This window comes from Triticum aestivum, chromosome 5B, assembly GCF_018294505.1.
Source record: "Triticum aestivum cultivar Chinese Spring chromosome 5B, IWGSC CS RefSeq v2.1, whole genome shotgun sequence".
Taxonomy (NCBI): Eukaryota; Viridiplantae; Streptophyta; class Magnoliopsida; order Poales; family Poaceae; genus Triticum; species Triticum aestivum.
Genome location: NC_057807.1, coordinates 511,639,191 through 511,664,092, shown reverse-complemented (window position 1 = coordinate 511,664,092; position 24,902 = coordinate 511,639,191). Strand labels below are relative to the sequence as shown.

Genomic DNA, 24,902 nt, shown 5'->3' with positions numbered 1-24,902 from the left:
TCGCAGGGAGGAGCCAAGCTCTTTCAATGAGGCGCAGAAAGAGGGAGGATGGAGGAACGCCATGAACGAGGAGATACAGAGCATCGTCGACAATGACACATGGGAGCTGTGCGAGCTCCCGCCCGGGCACCGACCCATAGGCCTCAAGTGGGTCTACAAGCTCAAGAAGGACGCCCACGGTGCGGTGGTGAAGCGCAAGGCGCGGCTGGTGGCAAAAGGATACGTCCAAGTCCAAGGAGTGGACTTCGAGGACGTGTTCGCTCCGGTGGCGCGCATGGACTCAGTACGTGTACTGGTCGCGCTCGCCGCGCACCACGCGTGGCCAATTCATCACATGGACGTCAAGTCCGCTTTCTTGAACGGGGACTTGCAGGAAGAGGTCTACGTCCTCCAGCCGCCCGGGTACCTAGCCCCCGGCAAAGAAGGGAAGGTGTTGCGCCTGCGCAAGGCGCTGTATGGACTACGCCAAGCCCCAAGAGCCTGGAATGCCAAACTCGACGAGATTCTGCGCTCTCTGGGTTTTGAGCGTTGTCCCTCGGAGCATGCGGTCTACCGACGCGGGGAGGGCGACAAGCTCCTGCTCATTGGTGTGTACGTCGACGATCTTGTCATCACAGGCGCGGACAAGACGGAGATCGACGCGTTCAAGCGACAGATGACCGCGCTCTTCCGCATGAGCGACCTTGGTGAGCTCAGTTACTACCTGGGCATCGAGGTGCGCCAGGAGCGCGACCGGATTACGCTCTGTCAAGCAGCCTACGCGAAGAAGCTGCTAGAGCGCGCCGGGCTCGAGGAGTGCAACCCTGGTAACGTGCCGCTGGAAGCTCGACTGAAATTGAGCAGAGACAGCAAGGAGAGGCCGGTGGACAGCTCGGAGTACCGCAGCATTATCGGAGGGCTGCGCTATCTCGTGCACACGAGACCGGACATCTCCTTCGCCGTCGGCTACCTGAGCCGGTTCATGGAGGCACCGGCGTCAGATCACTACGCGGCTGTGAAGCGCCTGCTAAGGTATGTAGCAGGCACGCTGGACTATGGCTGTGCCTACGTCCGGGGCGAGGGCACGCCGGAGCTGCTGGGGTACAGTGATGCAGATCACGCCGGCGACATCGACGACAGGCGGAGCACAACGGGAGTGCTCTTCTACCTCGGCGGCAGCCCAGTAAGTTGGCAGTCGCAGAAGCAGAGGGTGGTGACGCTTTCCTCATGTGAAGCTGAGTACGTGGCTGCCACCACCGCTGCCTGCCAAGGGATTTGGCTGACCCGGCTAATCGGAGAGATGCTGAGTACCGACGTCCGGCCACCGCGACTTCTGGTCGACAACAAGTCAGCGATCTCTCTCTCCAAGAACCCCGTCTTCCATGACCGAAGCAAGCACATTGAGCTACGATACCACTTTATTCGTGAGTGTGTGGAAGAAGGGCGTATCGACATCGACTACATCTGCACCAACGATCAGCTCGCCGACGTCCTCACCAAAGCGCTTGGATGACTCAAGTTTCTGGAGCTTAGGGGGAGGATTGGCATGACAGAAATAATTAGGCAGCGACAAGATTAGAGGGGAGATTTGTTAGCTAATCTAGTCGTTGTAGTCTGTTATTCAGTTAGCTTTGCTTTCGTCAGAAAAATAACGTAGCTAGGCGCAGGAGCTCGCGAGCCGTTTGTGCGAGCCGCGCATGTAGGCGATCTGGGCACGATCATTGCCAGATCGATCGGGGTGGTCAGCCACGATATCCACTCGTGGGATGGCGTGAGGTTTAGGGATCGTGGCGCTAGGACCGGGCTACTCCTTCTTATCTGTAACAGAATAAGTAGATGAGATCAAGAAACAGAAAAGTCACAAGGTTGAACGTGACGCAAAACCTCCGGTCTCTCCTCTCTGTGTGTTTGGCGAGTTGAGAGAGATCGAGCGACTCTGACATTCCCCTGGTGGAAGATCTTCTTGGCAACCTCCATGGGCACGCTTGGCAAGCTCGTCGGCTGCTCCGGGGCCTCGGCTGTCTCGAGGCGCTCGCGCTCGGCATGCTGCTCAACGTCAAGGGCTACTTCCACATCTACTGCGCGCTCGCCGCCTTTGAGGCCGGCATCATATTCACCGACAAGTCCTTCATGGCCATCATCTTCATGGTGGCGCTCAACGTCGCCGTCACGCCCATGGTGGGAATGGGGATCGCCTCCTGGGCACGCCGGAGCGTGCAGTGGCGCCTCATGGGCCTCCAGCACCACGACCCGTCCACAGAGCTGCGCCTCGTCGCCGGCCTCCGTGGCCCGCAGGAAGTGCCGACCCTCGCGTTCCTCATGGAGTCGCTCCGGTGGGGCGCCGGCAACGGCGAGATTGCGTGCTACGCCGTGGACATGGTGCAGCTGACGGACCAGACGGCGTCTTCGACCGTGAAAAGCGGTGGGTTGGACGGCGTGACAGTGGTGGACGAGGAGGTGTCGGAGATGCGGAAGCTGATCGGCGAGGCGCTAGACGCGTACCAGGCGGAGTGCGGCGGCAAGGTGAAGGTGCGCCGGCTGCTGGCGCTGTCGTCGTTCCCGGACATGCACAGTGACCTGTGCATCTGCGCCGAGGACGCCATGGCAGCGCTGATCCTAGTGCCGTTCCACAAGACACAGTGCCTGGACGGCACCATGGACGGCGGCCACTTCGGGTTTCGGCTGGTGAACCAGAAGGTGCTACAGCTAGCGCCATGCTCGGTGGGGATCATCGTGGACCGCGGCCTCGGCAAGCAGCAGCGTCCAGATAGCACGGCGCAGGCGTCGGTTGTGGTGGTATTCATCGGCGGCGCGGACGACCGGGAGGCACTGACGCTGGCGTCGTTCATGTGCAAGCAACAGGCTTTGGTGCGGCTGACGGCGCTACGGGTGGTGCAGAACGCGATGGCGCAGGCGCGGGCTAAGGCGCGGACGAGTCTCTTCGAGTCCAAGAGCAAGCGGCATATGCCTATGGCGGCGACGACAACGGGGCAGGAGGAGCTGCAGGCGCAGGCGGACGACAAGTTCTTCGCCGAGTTCTACCGGAAGCACGTCGCCGGCAACAAGTCCGTCGGGTACCTCGAGAAGCACGTGGCGGACGGGGCGGAGCTGGTGGCGGTGCTGCGGGGGATGCAGGGGGACTACCGGCTTTTCGTGGTGGGGAAGGGAAGGGACCGCAACTCGGTGCTCACCGAGGGGTTGGAGGAGTGGGCAGAGTGCCTGGAGCTCGGGCTCGTCGGCGACATCCTAGCCTCGTCGGACTTCTCAACCACCGCCTCCGTGCTCATCGTGCAGCAGTACGACGCCAAGAAGCACTACAAGGTGATCGATGAGGAGTTCATGCCCTTGTAATGCAAGCCATTTCCTTGTTTCGTTATTCCACCTCCGTAGCCATATTTCTCTAACAATTTTTAAGTGTACATTTTACTGTGGATAGCTATTTACTACCGATTTTTTTATTAATAGTGTAAGGGAAACGTTTGGCTGCGCACCGGCCGAACGCTCGGCCGGTCGCGAGCGACCACGCGCCACCACGTACGTGCCACGCGGCCACATGGCCTGCACACATCCGTCCTTTTATATCTCAGCCACGCGTGTCTTATCCTTCCATCCCCTGCTCGCCTCTCTTCTCAGCATCTCTCGCACATATCCATCCCCACTCATTTCTCTCCATGCGCCTGGCTTCGGCCAGCGCCGCGGTTTCTCCGGCAAGGCCCCCACCGGCGAGGCATCCCCTGCTCCTCTCTTCATCTCTCTTCACCTCTGCTCGTCGGCCCTCCCCTTCCTGCTCCCCGACGCCCCCGTGTGATGGACCACGGGTTGGCGCTGGACGGAGGAGGAAGCACGCCGGGGATTTGCATCTGGTGGACGGGAACAGCTGCAACCGGCCTGGCCGGGAGCTGCAACCGGTGGACAGAGGAGCTGCGATGGGTGGGTGACCACGACCACGGGCAGGCAACGGGGTGGATGGCCGTGCCCCGACAAGTGCTACAACCATGGCAACTAGATGTTCGAACCAGCGCCTAATTGTGCTACTACAGGCGTTTTGATTTGATGGAACCATCATCGTCCAATTTTCAGTTTTTTGCTACCACCGTAATATGTATTTGCTGGAACCATCAACATTTTTTTTGCTACCATCATTTTTTGATTTTGTTGGAATCATGCCCAATTTGCTCTTTTTGCTACCATCGTAATACTTTTTTGCTGGAAGTTTTGTTGGTACACCGCCAAAATTTTGCATTTTTGCTACCACATGCCTTTTGAATTGCTGGAATGAGCTTCATTTTTTGCTACAACCGGCATCTTTGATTTTTTTTCTTTCAACAAAGTCCATTTTTCCAATTTTTGATACCAGCGTTTTCAAGTTTGCTGGAAGCAGCACATTTTTTTTGCTACAACCGTTGTTTTGGATGCGAACCACGACGTCCTCCCCATTGTCGACGGCGGACGCTGGGGGGAAGGAGCGAAGGCGTCCCATTGGAGCCGGGCGATGACCGGCGGTGAGGGGAAGGCGCCTAACTGCGCTGTAGGGGGAGGGGTCGTGCGAGGCGCGACCTGCTTCGAGGTCTGCAGCCAGCGGGGCGGTCGGCGGGGCGGGAAACTACTCGCAGAGAGGGATCGCGGTGGTGGAAGACGAAGTCAACGAAGGGCGTGGGCCAGCTGGCAAAACAGACGGTCGATGACGCGCTAATCGTGCGGCTGCCGTGCGACCGGCCCAAATTTGGGCCGGCGCACCGGCGCCTATCAGTGCCCATAGTGTAAATGATAGTTCTGTAATTTTGAAACTGGTAAAGGGCCCATGGAAATTGTGAAAATAGGAAGGACGTCAGGGGTGGACTCTATTGCTAATTGCATCCAACTCGGACGGCGTCCAGTCATGCGGTTTGTTTAGTGCTCTGATTAGGCTCAATCCAGTCGTTTTCCTCTAATAGATGGATGTTTCATGACCTATAAACCCTAATGCGCCTGCAGCCGTCCCTTCTTACCTCGTTGGGTGGTAAGCAAACTCTAGCAGGGACATCACCAATCATCACTGGAGGCAGGAGCAACATCGTCTCACTAGCCACTTGTCAATAGAATCACTTGCTCATCATTAGGATCAACCACTCAATGTATGATTGGTGTCGGTGTGGAACGCCGGTCTATGGGGTCAACATGGCCCTTTGTGATTCGGCGAGGGGAGAGCACTAGACGCAAAGAGCGGGATGAGCAGAGAGCACCACGGTCGTTTACCCAGGTTCGGGCCACCTTTTAGGTGTAATACCCCACTCCTGCTTGATTTTGTTGGGAATGTGGGAGCACAAGTACAAGGAGAGCCCTTCCCCCGGCAAGGCATGGAGGGAGGCAACTACACGAGCTTTTTGTGTGAGGCCTAACCGGGTCAAACTCTGGCAGTCTTTTTTGGCCGAGGACCGAAGAGTCACCGCGGGCGGCCAGTTAATGCTGGACATATCGTAGCCCAAGACGGTTTTCATTGGCACATCCCTTCAATAAAGGGATCGTGCTCCAGATTCTCAGTGTCAGTAACCGGTGGTTTTACTGTGACATGGGGGTAACCCTTGATCTTTTTATTGACCTATAAAAGGGAGGGGAGGGGGTAAATTGACTCCATTCACGCCTCCATTCCTTATCCACATCGCCTCCTAGCTTCGTTAGCAAGATCAACTTTGTGCTCTCCTCCTTCGTGCTGCCGCTCTACGTCGCCCATGTCTGCCTCTCGCTCCGGCAGACCACGGACGACATCGAGGTCGCGGACCTCTCGCTCGAGCACGAAATTGATGGAGGAGCCCATCCCACACGATTTTTCTTCTACAATCATTCGTGGTATGGGGCCGAGACACAAAAGTTTTTCGCCCATCAAAGCATGTGCAACTGAGGAACCCATCCCACACGATTGTGCTTGTACAATCATTTGTGATATGGGCTGAGACACAAACGTTTCCACCCATCAAATTGTGTGCGACGGGGGACCCCATCCCACACGATTGTTACAGGAAAATCGTATGTGATACGAATACGATGTCCGAAGCAAATGTTTCTTTCTTGTTAATCACGTGGGATGTATGGCAGATCTCACAGGTTTAGTTATTATACCGATCATTTGTGATTGCTGGGCCCATCGCACACATTTGTTTCGGACGGATGGTGTGCGGCATGCGGACTAATTTCACATGGTTATCTCGTAGTGTGCGTGACGCACCAGTCTTATTTGCAAACCATTGCAACAAGGCCGCAGTTCGAAACTGTGTTTGTGATAGGGAGTTTTAACCGTGTGCGGTATATGGACGGTTCTGCATATTTGGAATAAAATTAAGGACCATGCATGTATGTACAGCAAACTCCAAGAAGACAGGTGTATACATCTGTAATCTGTTTAGTAAAACTATGTAACTCAGAAACACATATATGGATGAATACATGGCACAATTTGAATTTACATTAATAACAAGTCTAATGACCTCTGCCTCTCTCTCTCTGTCCCTCACAGCAATCACGTACGTCTGGAATATGAACTGGTATTTTACTAGGGAACCTATATTCAACAAAAAAAATTCTACATCATCCTGTCTATAATCACCTCTGCATGTTTATCACCCTTATCCATCCTGTCGCAAAGGTCAAGAAAGAGGCAGGCGGAGCAAAACCCGACAAGCATGCCCGCCATGGCGAGGACGCGCGTGGCCACGTAGACCACCGATCCAATGGCGGATTGGGACGGCTGATGGAAGAAGAGCAGGAGAAGCAGGGAGCCGAGAAAGACGAGGAACCCGGCCAGAGACCCCACACAGAGAAAGCCGCACCTGCTGCACTCGTCGGCGTCCACGGCCGCGACCTCGTCGTCTCCGAAGTCGGGAGGGTTGTAGGTGAAGTAGGTGATGACGAACCTCTCCTTCCATGCCCAGAAGCCGTGCCGGCTGGGCTCCGCCGTCGCTGCGCTGGGGGCAGGCGGGTTCTCGATGTCGACCATTGATTCGATATATTGGTTATGGGCGTACCTGTTCTGGGATAACGCAGTGCTTATATAGATAGAAAGAATCTAAGGAGGACAAGCGATTCTGTTGTGTCCGAGTCGAAGTGCAGCTCTTGTACGCGTCGGTCTGACGTCTCGTTCCGAAACCAACTCATGCATGTAGAGTAGCTCTTGTACGTGCCGGTCTAATTTTTGGGCAAAGCGGTTCTCCAAGAAAATTTTATGGTCAAACGGATGCATGCATGGACTTCTGTTTTTCGAGAGCACCTAGTTGGCGAGCGCTTTTTTAAAAGCATCCCAAAGATCACTTGAGGGTGAGCCACTCTTTTTTGAAAGCATCCCAAAGATCACTTGAGGGTCGGCCGAGTGGCGCGCTCTCAGTCGTCACCGCGTGTCGCGCTCTGGATTTTGTTTCTTTTTATTTTACCGCTCGTATTTTTTGGCTTTTTGAATGGTTTTTTTCTTGAGTTTTTTTCGGATTTTTTAGTTTTTCATGGTCTTCCTTCGCTTTTGGAGATAAAAAAATTCAAGAAAAAACAAGTCTTTTTCTTTCGCGAGATGCACGGTTTTGCTTTTATGAGAGGCATGGCCATGTCTTTCGGAAACGACAAAAAAAATGTGTTTTCTGTTTTTCCTTCCGCGAGAGGCACATTTTTACTTTTGCAAAAGGTTGTCTCTTGAAAACAGGAAAAAAAAACATGTTTTCTGTTTTTTTCCTTCCGTGAGAAGCACGGTTTTGCTTCCGCGAGAAGTACGGTTGTGCTTCGCATGCATCTCGGAAACGGTAAAAACGTGTTTTTTAATTATTTTTCTTCCGCGAGAGGCACGGCCGTGCCTCTTTCGAAAAGGGGAAAAAACGTGCTTCCGGTTCATTTTTCCGTCCATTTTTTGACCGTTTTTTTCGTTAAAAAAAGTTCGTCAAAACCTATCAACATGGAATCTAGTTTTGAAGATCTCGACAAGAGGAATCCAATGATGAAGACGGTTCGAGATTTGGACGCACGGTTTAAAAGATAAAACGTTTTGAATAAACAGATGTACGTAAAAAGTGAAAACTCTCAGGCTGCGACAAGTGGTGCGCATGCACTTATCGTAACCTGAGAAGGTGGGAGTGATCTTTGACATAAGTACTCCTTAATTAGTGATTTCGCTGTTTTTGGACCAAACTAGCGTGGGAGCTAGCAACGGTCTACCAGCCCAGCCAAGGAAGAGGGCCGGCCCGGCAAGCGAACCCATAGGCCATCGCCGAGATATGTCGAAGAAGATTGGGTTCGTGGTTAGGGCATCTCCAACGCGGGAGGTCCTATGTGACGCATTCTGTGTCAAGTTGTTGCGCTTTCGCACAGGGCTCTCCGTTTGCGGGCTAAGTGGGCCGCTCAATGTGCGTTTCTTTTGCTAGCGCAGGTGTTTCTCTGGTTCGAACTGTTTCTGATTCATTTCACGGTGCCACTGATTCATTTTTCTGTTTCTGCTGTTTCCGAGATGCTAGGGTTTAACTGAAACTTTACTTTCGGTCTCACCGATTAGTACGTTTCGGTGGAACCGAGTTGTACTTGTGCAATGGCCAGGGCCAAATAGAGCTGCAAGAAAAGCTCGAGGCTCGTGAGCCGCTCGAGATCGACTCGTTTTTTGACTCGACTCGAGATCGACTCGAAAAGAAAAGAGCTGAGTTTGAACACTTTATGTAGATTGACCGAGAAACGAGCCGATCTTGAGGCAATGTCGGCTCGCTCAATTTTAGCTCGATAGCTCAACATAATATCATTATGTTAAATGATCATGCCATATATTAAATGAAAATAAGATAATTTATTACCATATATGTTGTTCATAATTTTTCTCCATTTTATTTACCAATGAACATGGAAACTTAATTAAGTGCAGAGAAGATTTAGGCCTAATTATGGCACATGGTCGACTATCTGTTAAGTATCCTATATATTTGGCAAAGGTTCCCAGCATATTCGCCTTAATCTTTTTGTTTTTCATCCATAGATTTATAATTTTTACCATCTCATTTAGCTCGAAACTAGCTCGAGATCGTCCTGAGATCGTTACAAGTTGAGCATGAGTCATGTTCTGCAGCTCGATCATGAGCTTCACTCAATTTGAGCTCGCTTGAATTTTTTATGAGTTGAGTTGAGCCAAATCCAACTCGCTCGAGCTCAACCCGTTTGCAGCCCTAGGGCCAAATTGGTGGGAGCGAAAATTCCTATTCGGTCGGTCTGAGATGCGTTCGGCTAAAACCTAACCCTAAAATTCTTTCTCGAGTCTATTCTAACAAATTAATCTAGTGGATAGAAGTATTGCAGCTGTGGCAAGATATACACTACTAGGGAAAAGCTTATACATAGAAGCTTATCAGCTACACCACAACACTACTTCCCCAACACACAGATTGGTCGGGAAAACAGCTTTCGCTGACAAACAATCGGTTGGGGAAGACTATTGCCGACCAACACAGTCTGTTGGGGAAAGTCCAGACGGGAAAGACTTTTCCCGACCAACATATTTTTCCTGACAGACTGTTGGACGGCTTTATGAAACATTACCGACCGACTTTCTGTTGGCCCTGCCACAAACCTTTCCCGACCGATTTTCTCTTCCATACCTTTCCCGACCGATTGATCGACGACAATATTTTTGCCAACGAACTTTCCGTTGGCCCTGCCATGAACCTTTCCCGACCAACAATCTGATGGTATTATCTTTGCCGACCAACAGCCCGTTGGGCCTAGCATGAACCTTTCCCGACCAACAGTAGGACGGTGCTTCCTTTTGCCGACCGATAGTTCGTCTGCACTTTGCCAATGGTATTAGGCACATTACATTATCAAAACAATATCAATCAGGTTACATATCTGATCATTATCTATAAAGTTACAATAACTTGCATGTACTCTGAAATATTAAAACAGAACCAAACAAAAATAACACTAATAATTCTCATAATAGAGGTAACTAAATAAGAGGAAACATTTGTCTAGGTGATCAAAACACCCGATAGGTTTACAAAATGATAGATACATATCCGACGATTCAATGCTTGCTCCGTTACACAAGATATCCTTTACAAAATGGTAGCTACACGATGGATTGTTTTTGCTCCATTACAGAAGATATCTAGTTGGTGCAAACTGACAGCTTGACGGTTCCTTCTTAGTCCTCTTGTCTTCCCTACACAACCAGACAGCAACCTGGAAAGACGAAAAAGCATACAATTAATATACATGCAAGCTGATGAAATTTCCTTTTCAGTGAGTACCACTGTACTACCTGTTCAACTTGAGAGTAAAGAGCATCAGGCATGAAACATAGAAACCAAATTAATATATAGCCACTAACTTTGAGGTGAATAAGTTTGATTTGCAGGCCTGTAAACTTGGGATCCTTGCGGAAGTGTCAAACCAAGAATAACCTAAGTCGACCAGGAGACACGACCCCAAGTTTTGAGAAATAATTGGATGATTGAATCATTTCATGACTATCTTCACATGATTTATATCACAGGGTGAAATAAATGTTGTGCACTGACGATTTATGTTATGCTGTGAACCTGAAAATAATTCATGTCGAGGTGCATAACAGGGAAAATAAACAAATGTTGTAGCTGTAGCTATGTTGACTGCCACACTCATCTAGTTATAACTACAAAAAGGTAAGTACTAGCAGCCTTTCAACAATGATGACGAAGAAAAGATATATTCTCACATTTTGTTGTCCACAATGACATAAACAAATGTTGTCTTTCCACCACCATCAGAGATCTGCAAGAGAGAAAGAATATGAGACATAAAAGGCGAAGGGAAGTCCAGTTCACTACAGGTTTCAGACGCATCTGTCATCTGTTGATGTTTGACTTTCTGTAAGAGAATACCTCAGACAAGATTAACATGGAGGATGGTTTAAGAGGCGTAATTGAAACTGTAATTTTTATTTCTTGAACACAAGAAAGAGCTATGTGGTCATGTAACTTGTTTTTCTAGGGAACTGGTACCATATAGCTAAGTATTAGAGATGCACCTTCCATTGGTTTTTCTATCCGTGTGAGAAGTACAGTATTTCAGTTATCTTTATTTACTCTTCAGTAGTGGCCATAAATTGAATGGTACTGAAAGGGATGTTGCTATGTTCCTGGTTGCAGCAATAGATACATGGACACAGAAAACATAATGCTATCTTCCTGGTGGCAGCAATAGATACATTGGAATACACTACAGTTTTGATATTTGGATGGATATACTACAGTTTTGATTCAGCAGGATGACTTACTTCAAATACCGAAGATCTCCAATAAGTAATAAGGGTCTTCCAGTCAGCTTCACCAATTCTGCTATCAAGTCTTTTCATAAGTTGTGCATCAGTCAGCACAGCATCAAACTTGTACATCTTTAAATCTAACTTCTAATCCTTCCATTGTGTGTGTGAAGTGTTGATAACAAAGCTCAAAGCAGTTGAGTCCAGCTCATAAAATGCCTATTAAAATGAGAGAATGCAGGACGCTCAGTTAGATGGCATTGAAACTACAACAATTAGGGGCGAGTTAATTTGCACTGTCCTTGGACTTTTACAAACTAATATGCGAGAAGTATGCGTGGTAATCCAGTAGTATTTGCATGTTCTTATAGATTTGTGGTTTGCTTCTTCACTATAAATAATCACACGCTCTTCTAATTTCCTTTACAAGAATCTTGCAAACACAGAAAAGTTAGGCTTTGACAAGGGATCATGTGTGGACCGATCTTGGACTTGATGACTATGTATGCTCCTTCTTTTATTTTCTTGATTGTTTTTCTTGTCACTTATCATACAAGAGGCCTAGAAATTTCAAGACAAAGAAAACATGTATATATACGCTATTAAATTTTCTTCATGGGTTTCCATGCACACGTTGGAGCTCTGAAAAAAGGAACATGCCCAGCAAATGTCAATACTGATCTAGGTTTGCAAAGCTGTGTGTTGAGCTATACGCAGCCTAGTTTAAAGACATCTTAAAACGGGTACCCCTTTCCCCCTTTCGTGTGTTTTCGAGTCTACTTTTTTGTGTACCTATGAGGTCAATATTGATCTAGGTTTGGCAACAAATACACTAGAAGTACACATAATAATCTAATAGCATCGCACTCTTCTTATAGATAGATGTATGCTTCTTCACTATGAGTAATCACACGCTCTTGCAATTTCTGTTTACAAGAATCTTGCAAACAGAGAAAAGTCAGGTTTTCGGAAGGAGTTAGGTGTGGACCGACCTCAGTCCCCAACAACTATGTATGCTCCTGGTATTTCTCTTGCTTGGTTTTCTTGTCACTGACCATACAAGAGGTCCATCATATCTTGTTGAAGTTCATTATAATAAAAGGATTATATTTTTTTTCTCATAAGATTTTAGTGCTGCTTAGGCTGTTTATCATAGGAGTGATGCGCGACATCATCAATGTGAGATGCTCAGACCTTGCTTTAGGATACAAGGATGTTTAATATAACGCCCTTGTCATACCAAGAAGGATTTAACTGAAGGTTTGTGATTGAAGTTAACTGGTGTTATTAATGCAAAGTATTCCTTGGCCACTGATGTCGCACACCATGGTTCTTTTGAAAGCTATCACATACTACTTTTGGTTAATAGAATTTCAGTACCAAATGGTTCCTGTTAAGAAAGAAGTACCAAATGGTTGTTACTTTGTGCAAAGATATTCAGGATGGCGATATCACGCTGAACAGAATAATAATATTTTTTTGGAGAAATCCTCATTATGTAATAATTTGTGATACATTGTACTCCCTCCGATCCATATTACTTGTCCCTCAAATGGATGTATCCAAATGTATTTCAGTGCTAGACACATCCATTTGAGCGAAAATTAATATGGATTGGAGGGAGTATTTTTAATTTTTTAATGCACCGTTTGGACCCTGGCTTTAAAAAGGCATGTATCTAATTATATAGCATTGGTAGGACGGAGTACCTGTTTGAAATGCAGTGCAAATGGAAAGTACATGCACGCATATGTTGTCTCTCATCTTTTCTTCTGTTTCAATGGGTAAAAATACTATACAGAGCTAGAGGAAGACACTGCCATTGCTCTTAGTGTGTGGCTGCCAAATGCGAGGTTACAGTTGTTGCATGGTCTTCATCCTTTATGTCCATCCGTCAGCTCTGCTGGTGGGAACCATGGTCAAATAAAATTGCAAACCCAAGTGCGGCAGTAGCATAAAAAAGAACCAAAAATGATGGGTGTTAGACTGTATATGGATACGTAAACTTGTGTATACGTATTGTACTTATATTTGTACCCTTTGGTACTTATATATAATGAGATAGCCGCACCCCCAAAGGTGTCGAGCAGTTGCCCCAATATTCTAGTTTTACATGGTATCAGACTAGAGTTCCAGTCTTCCGCTGCACCCCTCGCTGCCGCCGCCGCCGATCGCTACCGCCGCCGCCTAGCCCGATGGCCTCCACGCACTCCGCCGCCGCCTCGGCTTCCTCCCCTGCTGGCGCGCCCGTCGCTCCCTCGTCGCCCTTCCTCGCATCCCCCCCGCTCGCCACGGCTTGGCGGCAGCCGTCGCTGCCTGCCGAAAGCCATCTGCAGGGCGGGCAGGGCGGGCAGGAGCAGGGCGGGCCGAACCCGCCCCAGCCATCGATCGCCACTGGTGGCGCCTCGCCCTCGACCTTCGCCTTCGCGCCGCTGCACCGTCCGCCTACGGGGCGGCTCCCCACTCCTACGGAGCCCCTCCGCCCTACTATGGCGCTACCCCGACCTACGCTCTGTGGTACGGCGCCCCTGCACCAACCTACGGCGCCGCGCCACCGATGCCTTCTACCTGGCCGATGCCTCCGTCGTCACAGATGGCGCCGTCACCCTATGGCGCGGCCTACGGCGCCGCGCCCGCCGTGTCTTCGGTGGCCACGCCTGGTCCGGTCGATGCTCCTTCCGGTCCTGGCTACGAGGCGTCCTTGGCCCTCGCTCCCCATGATGTGCAGAACATGGGTCCCCATGCGGGTTATGCTCCGGCGCCATCGCCGTTCTACTTCTCGCATCTTCTTCCGGTGAAGCTTACACCGGACAACTACCTGTCCTGGCGGGCGCAGGTGCTACCTCTCCTACGGAGTCGCTACTTGGAGGGCTATGTTGATGGCTCTATCCCGTGTCCGCCGCCGTATCACCCGGCTCATCATGTATGGGTGTCCCAAGACCAAGCGATCCTTTCGGCCATCCAGTCCTCGCTGAGTCCGAGCGTGTCGTCGCTTGTCATCTTCGCCGCGACATCCCGGGAGGCTTGGTCTGCACTTCACAGCAGTTTTGCCTCTCAGTCTCAGGCGCGTGCTCACTCTATCCGCACTGAGTTGGGGGAGACCAAGCTTGGAGGCCTCACCATCACGGAGTACTTCAACAAGATGTCAGGACTTGCAGACACGCTGGCCTCCATTGGCCAGCCCCTTGGAGATGAGGACTTCACCACTCATGTGCTCAATGGCCTCGATGATGACTATGACAATCTCATTGAGAACGTCCATGGGCGCGAGGCGCCTCTCCCGCCACGGGAACTGTATGCGCGGCTCCTTGGTCGCGAACAGCGCATCAAAGCGCGTCGATCTACTCCGAGTTTTGCCTCTGCTAACGCCGCAACCCGTGGCAAATCGCAGAAGCCGTCGCTCCCTGCCAAGCCGGCGGGCACATCTCAGCCCTCACGGGGCGCCGCGCCGTCCATCACAGGGGGATCGCGGCCGGTGGCTTGCTGCCCCAGTTGTGGTGCTCAGCAGGCGTGCCAGCTGTGTGGGATTGAGCGCCACGTAGCTTCTCGCTGTCATCGCCGCTACAAGCAAGATTTCCTTGGCCTCGGCAACAATGGCAAGGGGAATGAAAAACAGGCGGCCGCTGCGGTGGTGGGTCATGAGCACGGGCGTACTCCATCCTACTCGATTGATCCCTCGTGGTACATGGACACGGGAGCTACCAACCACCTCACCAACGACATGAGCAAGCTCTCGGTCCAGGAGCCATATCGCGGTCATGATCAGGTGCACACCGCTAACGGAGCAGGTATGCGCATCTCCCATGTTGGTCAGGCATCCCTTCTTGCACACAATTCACGAAAACTGCATTTGTCTAACATCCTTCGTATTCCCACTGCTTCGCGTAGTTTGTTGTCTGTTCCACAACTTACTCGTGACAATAATGTCCTTGCTGAATTTCACCCTTTTCGTTTCTTTATCAAGGATCGGGACACGAGGGCCGTTCTGCTTAGCGGTCGTCTTCGTCGTGGCTTGTATGCACTTGACGCGCCAACCGCACCTCCCATGCAGTTTTCTCCTCAGGCGTTCAGTGGTGTTCGTGTCTCGCCTACACATTGGCACGCGCGACTTGGTCATCCTGCCGCTCCCATAGTCCGTCATGTGTTGCATCGTCATGAGCTACCAGTTGTGTCAAATAAAACTGCTGAAACTATTTGTGATGCCTGTCAGCAGGGCAAGAGTCACCAACTTCTGTTTTCAGAGTCTAGTCGTGTTGTGAAACATCCTCTTGAGATTATTTTTTCTGATGTGTGGGGTCATGCCCAAACGTCTGTTAGTGGCCATAATTATTATGTCAGTTTCATTGATGCTTACAGTCGGTTTACCTGGCTCTATCTTATTAAGAAAAAATCTGATGTGTTTGATGTGTTTATCCAGTTCCAAGCACATGTTGAGCGTCTCCTTCGCCAGAAAATTATTCATGTCCAAAGCGACTGGGGGGGTGAATACCACAACCTCAACTCGTTCTTTAGCAAGCTTGGGATTACACACCGTGTGTCTTGCCCCCATACGCATCAGCAGAATGGGACTGCCGAACGTAAGCATCATCACCTTGTAGAAACTGGCATCACTTTGTTAGCTCATGCCTCCGTACCTTTTAGGTTCTGGAGTGATGCTTTCTCCACTGCCTGTTTTTTGATCAATAGGCTTCCTTCACGACTACTGAATATGAAAACCCCTCTTGAACTCTTGCTCAATGAAATCCTAGACTACACCTTTCTCAAAGTCTTCGGGTGTGCCTATTGGCCTCATTTGCGTCCATATAATAAACATAAGCTAGAGTTTCGGTCGAAAAAGTGCGTTTTTCTTGGGTATAGTTCCCTTCACAAAGGGTACAAATGCCTACATGTTCCCACCAATCGCGTTTACATTTCTCGTGACGTTGTTTTTGATGAGAATGTGTTTCCCTTTCGTGCACTTCCGAATAACTCTATCACTCTTATGCCAGACGCTTCTTCTACCACACCTCTGCCTGATCAATTTGTGGATGTTGCATATGCTCCTGTGTTGCTCCCTAACCATGCTGCAGGTGTTGGCCGTGGCGCTCGTCTCGAGCTCCTTGAAGAACAAGCACCGACGCGTCCGGAGGACGATCGCGTGCATGGGGCATGCATATCGGGTGGCACACCGCAACCCGCAAGAGCTGCGCCCGCGGCTGCCTCAAGGGCATCGCCCGAACCCGCTCCGCGCGTGTCGCCCTCGCCCGCCTCGTGGGAGTCGCCCGAGCTGGCCTCGCCGGAGGTTGCTCCTGGGCCAGCCACGCCAGGCTCGCCTGGGCCGGCTTTCGGCTCCCGATGGGCTGGCCATCCCCGGCTCGCCTGCTCCTTCGGCGCTCAGTGGCTCCGGCGTGGGTCTGGGCGACATGGCCGTGTCGGGCGCCACACCGCCCGCCTCTCCGACGCCCAGTGGCTCCGGCGTGAGCCCTGGCGACTCGGGGTCGCTTCCTTCGTCGCCTGCGTCATGCCCTGCGTCGACTCCACAACCTGTTGCTCCTCGACATCGCACACGCAGTCAGACCGGTGTCTTTCAGCCTAAGATCCGGACCGATGGGACTGTTGCGTGGCTCGCCGCGTGCATGGCTCATGCTGCTGCGGATCCCACTGCTGAGCCTCGCCACTTTCAGGCTGCACTAGGCATTCCCCACTGGCGTGCCGCGATGGAACAGGAGTTTCAAGCATTGCTGAAGAATGACACCTGGCAGCTTGTTCCTCCAGTGTCTGGGGTCAATATCATTGACTCTAAGTGGGTGTTTAAAGTTAAACGGCATGCTGATGGCTCCATTGAGCGCTACAAGGCAAGGTTAGTGGCTAAGGGTTTCAAACAGAGGTATGGTCTTGACTATGAAGACACGTTCAGTCCAGTTATCAAGCCTACTACCATTCGTCTGCTACTATCCCTTGCTGTTACTCGAGGATGGTTTCTCCGTCAGCTTGATGTGCAGAACGCTTTTTTGCATGGAGTTCTGGAGGAGGAGGTTTATATGCGTCAGCCACCAGGGTTTGTGGATCCTGCACGTCCTAATCATCTTTGTCGTCTTTTTAAGGCGCTCTATGGTCTTAAGCAGGCTCCCCGTGCCTGGCATGCACGTCTTGGTTCGGTTTTGCAAGCACTTGGGTTCATTCCTTCTACTGCTGACACATCACTGTTCCTTCTTCAACGCACTGAGGTTACGATGTATTTACTGGTCTATGTTGATGACATTATTCTCATCAGTTCCTCAGATGCTGCGGCAGACCGTCTTGTGGCTGCATTGAGTGGTGATTTTGCTGTTAAGGATCTCGGTGCTCTGCACTTCTTTCTTGGTCTGGAGGTGTCACGGTCTTCTGCTGGAGTCACTCTTACTCAGAAGAAGTATGCTCTGGATTTGCTGCGTCGTGCTGGTATGCTGCAGTGTAAACCTGTCGCTACTCCTATGTCTGCCACTGATCGGTTGTCTGCTTTTGATGGAGACCCTCTCTCCTCTGATGATGCCACTGAGTACCGCAGTCTTGTTGGAGGCCTGCAGTATCTTACTATCACCAGACCGGACGTCTCTTATGCAGTCAATCGTGTCTGTCAGTTTCTTCATGCGCCCACGACATCCCATTGGTCAGCTGTGAAGCGCATTCTGCGATACATATGTCTCACTGCATCTCATGGTTTGCTTCTCCAGCGTGCGCCGTCTTATGAGATCTCAGCCTTCTCTGATGCTGACTGGGCTGGTAGTCCTGATGACCGGCGATCCACGGGGGGGGGGGGGGGGGGGTATGCAGTGTTTCTTGGTCCCAACTTGATTGCCTGGAATGCTCGCAAGCAGGCTACGGTGTCTCGCAGCAGCACAGAAGCCGAGTACAAAGCAGTTGCTGATGCGACAGCTGAGATCATTTGGGTTCAGTCCTTGCTGAGGGAGTTGCGAGTTCCTTCGGTTCACTCTCCAGTGCTTTGGTGTGATAACATTGGTGCTACATACTTATCATCTAACCCAGTGTTTCATGCTCGAACAAAACATATTGAGGTTGACTATCACTTTGTTCGAGAGCGTGTTGCACAGAAGCTGCTTAGCATCAAGTTCATATCATCAAAGGATCAACTTGCTGACATCTTCACGAAGCCTCTTCCACAACCACAGTTTGTAGGCTGCAGGCGCAATCTTAACTTAGTTTGTACTTCAGGCCACAGTTAAGATTGAGGGAGGGTGTTAGACTATATATGGATACGTAGACTTGTGTATACGTATTGTACTTATACTTGTACCCTTTGGTACTTATATATAATGAGATAGCCGCACCCCCAAGGGTGTCGAGCAGTTGCCCCAATATTCTAGTTTTACAATGGGCATAGTCCACATGTCAACAGAAAGGAAGTATCTGGAGACTGTAGTGGTTACAAAATGGAAAGGGAGATAGCCATGTGTTGCGACAACATAGAATGAACAATTTTTCCTGTGTATTTTTATTCAGTAAAAATAAACGGGGTGGGATTTGAATAAGTGAGTTGCTAGGATGCATGTTAATTGTAACAGAGATGTATAACTTCAATATAATCTCGGCAAATTCAGATTATGACTTTATTTATCTTTTCATAACAATACCTGCATTCTGTGCGCGCATTCAACTAGTGTGATTAGCTGGAGCAGCACAAACACTAGAACATCCATTGGTGCTGCAAAGAAGCTTCGATTTCGAGAGAACCAAGCTATTTTCACAATTTTTGACAAAGAAGTTGCAGGCTGCCAACATAACTCAGTACTGTAACAAAAATTAAATCTAACATAAATCAATTTCCATCTAACATAACTCAGTACTATAAAAAAATTAAATCCACCTAAATAGCGTCTACCAACAGAGTACTGACTGGGCAAATAGCATAGTCTTCTAGCCATAATCCATGGTGGACTCCTTCACTCCCAGTTCATCACTTAAAAAAACTTTGTAACACAAAATTGATGCGGCAAAATAGCTGAAGGCAAAGACAGAGGAATGTATGGAGGGAGGAGCTGTACCTCAGCCGCTTCGGTGCCCTTGCCCAGCCAAAGACAGAGAGGGATGCCCTTGCCCAGGCGCACGCTGCCCCGATCCAAATCTGCCGCTGCGTGTGTCTCCGTGAGCTGGACGGTGGAGATGGGGAGGTCGGGCCAGGGAGGATGGAGAGAGGCGGTCAACCGGAGAGAGAGCATGAGGGTGTGGAGCCGGTGGCGGAGAGAGGCACGACAGAGTTGGGCTGCGCTGTAGGGACAGGGCGGCATGTGGCGGTGCTACAGAGGAAGGGCGGCGTGGGGCGGTGGTGAGATAGACCGGCGGTAGCCCCGGGCGGCGTGGGGCGGCGTAGGAGGCGTGGGGGCTGACCGGCTTGGGGCGCCAGCGTGCGTGGGGAACAGGAGAGAGCTAGGGATTTCGTGGGTGGGGAACGAATGGAGCGTGGGGCGGCGGCGTCTTTGTGATTTCGAGGGCGAAAACTTTGCGGGTTGGGCCGGTTTGGCGCTAAAATTTTCGGCTTTTCACGGAGCAGGCCCAGTTTAGCGTCAGACTGTTGGTCGGGGTTATTTACCGACCGATGTTCCATGGGTCATAATAAAATTCCTGACCGACTGCTGGACGGTATATGTTGTACCATTCCTGACCGACAAAGGGTCAGTGTACACAGGTTTCCTGACCCACAGTCTGTTAGAAATTTTTTTGACTGACTGTGGGTCGGCAATAGTGACTTTTTTCCAACAGATGTCAGTAGGGAATTATGGTGCGTGGTGTAGTGGTAGCGCATGTTAAAAGGTGGCGCTACTGCTAATTAGTAGTAGCGCGTGCTAGTAAAAGGCGCTACTGCTACCCGCATATCAGTAGCGTTTGGTAGCAAAACGCGCTACTGCTAGGTTTGAACTGGGCGCCACATGGCGAACCCCACTTAGCATCAACGCGTATAGGTATCCAGCGCTACTGCTATTCACCGTAGTAGTATCGCTTGTCCCCAACCCGCGCTACTACTAACCCTAGCTTGTCATCTTCCTCGCGTGGCCGACCCTCATGCTCTCCCTCTCATCCGCTCTTCTCACTATCCCTCTCCACTCTCTCCCTGTCCTCCTCATCACCGCCGCCCTCCTCCTCCTCGGTATGCCCCCTCCTCCCTCTTGATCCTTCCACCGCCCTCCTTTCTCCTCCGGCCGTGCCCTCCTCCTCCTCCTCCAGCCACTTCCTCCTTCTGCCACGCCCTCCTCCTCCTCCGGCCACGCCCTCCTCACTCCTCCCTCCGCCTTCGACTGCCCTCCTCCCTTCTCCCACTGCGCTCCTCCTCTCTCCTCCCTCTTCCCACTGCCCCTCACTCCTCCTCCTCCTCCTCACTCCTCCCTCCTCCCACTTCTCTCTGTATATAGATTTTGAGTCAAAAAATAGGTATACAATTTTTTAGTAATAAAAATTAGTTAGAATTTGATTGTAGAATAGGTAGGTAGTATTATGTTCATATATATGAGCCCATTTCACCATTAGAGCACTAAACTAGTTATATGTAATTAACCCTAGGTGTTCATATATATGGGTGGATGATTTATTTTGTAATGCTTGGATAGATTAGATGGATAGACAGATGGATTAAACTAGTTTTTTTAGTAATGCTTTGGATAGATAGATGGATGGATGGATAACTGTTAGGGTTAGAACTAGGTTTTACAAATTTTTAGTAAATGTAGGTCTTTTGATTCAGCATAATAATGTTTAGTTCATATCTTATAGGGTTTCACTAAGTACTAAAATGAGGATAATAATGTTTTTGTTTATATTTTGTTTTTGCAGAAATCAAGGAGCCCTGCATCATCCCTGCCGTCGTCCCCGTCATCGACCCCCTCCGACCTCAAGGTGAGACCAGCTAAATCCCCATGTTTCAATGTAGGTATTTCAAATATGATGGAGATTTAGACATGTGATATGTAGTGTTGTGTAGTACTAGTGCTTTCCCAAGTGGCCTATGTTTGCAGGGAACACCTCACAGTGGCCTATGTTTTGCCGGAGTGTTGATTGATTTCCATTCCAGCAAATTTCAGGCGCTCGATATATGTCCTTTTTAGCAAAGGTCATGCCGGATTTTTCCGTGAATTTTGGCATGCCTTGTGCTATAATTTGTAGGAAATATTGAGTGGCCCGGATTTTGTAGAAAGATAATTGAACGACATTTCGGGTTGACTTTAAGTTTGTTGAGACTCCACCATATATATGAGAGAAGAAGAATGCTGGCTGTTGTCATGGGGGTCGCTTCTCCTTCGTTCCCGTGTGCTAGACATTTTGGTGTAATGCACTCGGGGATGAAGGGAGGAGCGACCATCACCGACGGTCGAATATATACACCACGTGAGCTGAGAGTTTTCAAGAAAAGACTCGACAGACCGATAGTCAACCCGTGATGAATAATAATGATCTAATTTAGTTTTTGTAGTACATGTATTGAATTGTACAAGTTTAGTCTTTGAATTATGAACATAGGAAATGTCTGACGATGACAGTAGCCTCCCGAAGTGCGACTGGTGCGGCGATGACCGGGGTATGTGCGATAGGCCTCATCTGGTAGATGATTGGCGCTTCAGTATTAAGCTTGGCGAGACCTTCGATGTTGAAACGGTATGCAACAACGACAAGTATTTTTTTCATAATTAAGCATGACTTCTGCTTCTTCAACGTGTAATTTCTGTCTTTTACAATTCGACTAGCTTATCCTATGCCATGCAAGACACTATGTCTTGGAGAAGCTGGATTTTGAAGATCATGAAAATACAGAGACAAAGATAGTTCACCTAAGGACCCATCATAGTTATGATTTTTCTGTAAATCTATATAATTCTGAGAGCGTATCCCATTTTGGTTGCTCCAATTGGGAAGCACTGTGCAAGGCGTATGATTTTCAGGAGGGTATGCTTGTCACCTTCGATCTTTGTGATCCTGACATCGACGAAGAGAATATGGACATTTGGGTCCTTGTTGATACGCTTCCACTTCTACCTCTATGTGAGTTTCTCAAACATATTTATTAAGTAATTTATATTGTTTATCAAAATAGTTGACAACTTATTTCCATTGACATCTTATTTTCATTCTTCAAAAAATGTACGGAAGATGGTAGATAGAACCTACTACACCGATGGCACATAATTAACTTATGAGGAGAAAGATCATCTTATCTCATTTATTATTGATGTTGAGAATTACAATATCAATTATGAAACTCCTGCACATTATGGTCAATACGTGCCACTAGTCCACGTGCTGAACTACGGTAACATCTATAGAGATGGCATGGTAAGATTTTTTACTATTACGACATCCGTGCATATTTTGCATAAATTCTTCTAAAGCTAAACTATACATTGCTAACTACGACGCTATTGTTATGTTTCCAACAGAAAACCCCGAAGGATTGTGTGCCTGATCTGATGTTTCCGAAAGGTCGCCTTGATGTTATTAGCTTAAGGCCAGGTCATCCTAGGCTTCACTGTTGTTCATATCGGATTTCTAAAACCGATTAAGACATGACAATCAAAGAATGGAAAAAATGTATGGACAATCATAGGGAGCTATTTGGAAGCAACATTGTGCGAAGCGCAAGAATTGGAGACGGGATAATCTCCATTCTCCATAACGGAGCATCAGGGCCTATCTTGTTTTATGCTATTTTACCTTAGAGAGGGTAGTAGGTCCTAGCTAATACTCATGATCATGTGCTAAGAACAATTAAGTAGGGTTGGTTAGATGACTATGATGATGATGAGTATGACTTGTTATTATGATAACGATGATGAGTTATTAGATGACTATGATGATGACGAGTATGACTTTTTATTATGATAACGAGTAGAAGTTGTTAGATGACTATGATGATGATGAGTTATTATTAATGATGATTATGCATGCTTAGTTGTTATATCATTATGAGCATGACCAGTTATTATATATATCAGTGGGTGAAATAAACATGGATTAGATTCAAGTGGACGCAACACATGGTGCAGATCAGAAGTACTACTAATCCAAACTTGATCATACTAATCCAAACCAAAGTGATCAAGTTTGGATTAGTAGTACTTTGGATATGCACCATGTTTACTCCACTTGAATCTAATCCATGTCTTTTTCACCCACCGAAATAATAACTAATCATGATCATAAAATCATATGACGAGACTACAATAAACCAGTAGAAATACAACGGCAATATGTAGTAGAAAAAAATGGCAAACTGTAGCGCTGGTAGCCCACAAGGTGCTACTGCTAGGGAGGTGTAGTTGTAGCGCTCGGTATGGAAACGCACAACTGCTAGGAAGGAGTAGTAGTAGTAGCGTCGGGCTAAAAACATGCTACTACTATGCAGTATAGTAGTAGCGCGCCCCAACCCACGCTACTGCTGAACATTAGCTGTAGCGCCATATCAGTAGCGCCCCCCCCGCCTCTACTACATCTCAAATATGCACTACTACTAGGCTTTTCCCTAGTAGTGATATGGCATTATCCTTGTGCATTGAATCGGATAGGAGAGGCACGAGGAGATCGAATCTCACCCTAACTCGGTGGAGATCCTCTACGGCAGCAACGGCGGGGCAGATTGCCATTGACGACGATGGAGTCCTGCGGCGAAGGCACACAGGAGACAACGATGATGATCCGGAGACCAAGGGGGAAATAGCAACGGGGTGCGAGGTCATAGTGTTTGAAGTAATTTTCAACATACGGTCACTCAAGATATATATACCCGTGTACTGTCGTTGGCATCGAAACGTGCAATTGCGTGCAGTTATAGGAAATCGGTAGCACCGATATGAAAACCTAGATCAGTTTAATGATTTCGGTGTGACCAAGATGAGTGTTATGGTCTCACTAGTAGAAAACGACCCATTGGTCCCGGTTCCAGAGGCCCTTTAGCCCCGGTTCTGGAACCGGGACTAAAGGGTCGGGACTAAAGCCCAAAACCTTTAGTCCCGGCGTGCTTACGAACAAGGACAGAAGGGGCTCCACGTGGCCGTTGTCGTGGTACTAAGTTTGACAGTAAGAATAGAGGGTACGTAGGAGGAGGCAAGGCCCTAGCTACCGTGAGGTTGTAGACGAAGGATTTACGAGTTCAGGCCCTTCTCGGAGGAAGTAAAAGCCCTACATCTCGGTGCCCGGAGGCTAGTCGACTGGATTATGTGTGATAGTTATAGTGGTTGCGAACCCTTGTGCCAGAGGAGGGGGTGGCTTATATAGAGTGCACCAGGACCCCAGCCGCCCCCGTTACACAGGGTTCAATGTTGACTAAGACAGGGGTGTTACACGTAACACTAGCTATGAATGACTATAAATGATCTTTAAGACTATGGAGTGAACGCCTGACCATTGCCATCCTGGGGCGGCTTTAGATCTTCTGTACTCCAAGTGGTTCTATATAAGGTCGAGTGATTATATCGCTGTCGAGTGGAATTGGGATATCCTAGTGAGATCACTGGTCGAGTGGATCGTACTCCAAGGTGTTTCAGTCGGTATCTTCTGTTGTACATTGAATGTCCTTGACTCTAGGGTAGTGTCCTTGGGTAGGGCATCTAGGTCAGCCCTATGACCCTACCCTAGGTACATGTCATTGTCATTAGCCCCTGAATGGATTGAGGTCCGAGTGGAGAAAAGTTGAAGTTGGTTCCGACTTGATTCCATGCTTCGGAGGCAATTCACA

General features: G+C 49.0%; 1 pseudogene; it reads left to right on the top strand.

Moving 5' to 3' along the window:
* The first annotated feature begins 1,745 nt into the window (after window positions 1-1,745).
* LOC123114940 (cation/H(+) antiporter 28-like) lies at window positions 1,746-3,352 on the top strand (annotated as a pseudogene).
* Window positions 3,353-24,902: the final 21,550 nt, after the last annotated feature.